At 47.7% G+C, this 1,412-nt stretch overlaps 1 non-coding gene across 1 annotated transcript; it reads left to right on the top strand.

Moving 5' to 3' along the window:
• Positions 1–834: 834 nt before the first annotated feature.
• Positions 835–909, top strand: Trnas-uga (transfer RNA serine (anticodon UGA)). The gene has a single exon. It is a non-coding gene; the product is annotated as a tRNA-Ser (tRNA).
• The last annotated feature ends 503 nt before the right edge of the window (positions 910–1,412 follow it).

Below are 1,412 nucleotides of genomic sequence, written 5' to 3'. Positions count from 1 at the left end.
GTGTGCGCTGATATGAAACTTCCTGGCAGATTAAAACTGTGTGCCCGACCGAGACTCGAACTCGGGACCTTTGCCTTACGCGGGCAAGTGCTGTACCAACTGAGCTACCGAAGCACGACCCACGTCCGGTACTCACAGCTTTACTTCTGCCAGTATCTCGTCTCCTACCTTCCAAACTTTACAGAAGCTCTCCTGCGAACCTTGCAGAACTAGCACTCCTGAAAGAAAGGATATTGCGGAGACATGGCTTAGCCACAGCCTGGGGGATGTTTCCAGAATGAAATTTTCATTCTGCAGCGGAGTGTGCGCTGATATGAAACTTCCTGGCAGTTTCATATGAGCGCACACTCCACTGCAGAGTGAAAATTTCATTCTGGAAACATCCCCCAGGCTGTGGCTAAGCCATGTCTCCACAATATCCTTACTTTCAGGAGTGCTAGTTCTGCAAGGTTCGCAGGAGAGCTTCTGTAAAGTTTGGAAGGTAGGAGACTAGATACTGGCAGAAGTAAAGCTGTGAGTACCACACGTGAGCCGTGTTTCGGTAGCTCAGTTGGTACAGCACTTGCCCGCGAAAGGCAAAGGTCCCGAGTTCTAGTCTCGGTCAGGCACACGGTTTTATTCTGCAGGAAGTTTCATATCAGCGCACACTCTGCTGCAGAGTGAAAATTTCATTCTGGAAACATCCCCCAGGCTGTGGCTAAGCCATGTCTCCGCAATATCCTTTCTTTCAGGAGTTCTAGTTCTGCAAGGTTCGCAGGAGAGCTTCTGTAAAGTTTGGAGGGTAGGAGACGAGATACTGGCAGAAGTAAAGCTGTGAGTACCGGACGTGAGTCGTGCTTCGGTAGCTCAGTTGGTAGAGCACTTGCCCATGAAAGGCAAAGGTCCCGAGTTCGAGTCTCGGTCGGGCACATAGTTTTAATCAGCCAGGAAGTTTCAAGTTCTGTTATGTTTGTGACTGTCTTCTTTCCAGCTTCTGTCTTGATGTTTACTCTGCTATCCTGAGTTAACACGTTCTGAAGACCGAAATGGAATATGGAACTATTTAAAATCTTTATCCATTCTCGAGTCAGATCTTCCCTTACTGTAAGCCCTATCCTTGCTAATCTCTTCTTCTAGGTAAAGATCTGTTCCCTTTTTCGGTATGACACAAATTAGACTGTTATTGGCCGAGGTTTTGTAACACCTGATAGTTTTCGTCCCACAGAATGGCTCCTGCCAATGTCTGCCTTAGTCACTCCAACTCCTAATTTTTCGTGTGCAACGTGTATCCTCTTCAGTCTACAAGTGCTACAAGTGCACATATGCGCACCTTCGTTCGTAAGCTTGTGTCGCTGTTTGTTGCGTATTTTGTGTGCTGAGACTGCGAGGTCACGGTCGTGTACCTTGTGCTTTCAAATGACGCCACTTGGAGC

This window comes from Schistocerca serialis, chromosome 4, assembly GCF_023864345.2.
Source record: "Schistocerca serialis cubense isolate TAMUIC-IGC-003099 chromosome 4, iqSchSeri2.2, whole genome shotgun sequence".
NCBI classification, from domain to species: domain Eukaryota; kingdom Metazoa; phylum Arthropoda; class Insecta; order Orthoptera; family Acrididae; genus Schistocerca; species Schistocerca serialis.
Note: the sequence above shows the minus strand (reverse complement) of the source record. Positions and strands in the feature narration are given on the sequence as shown.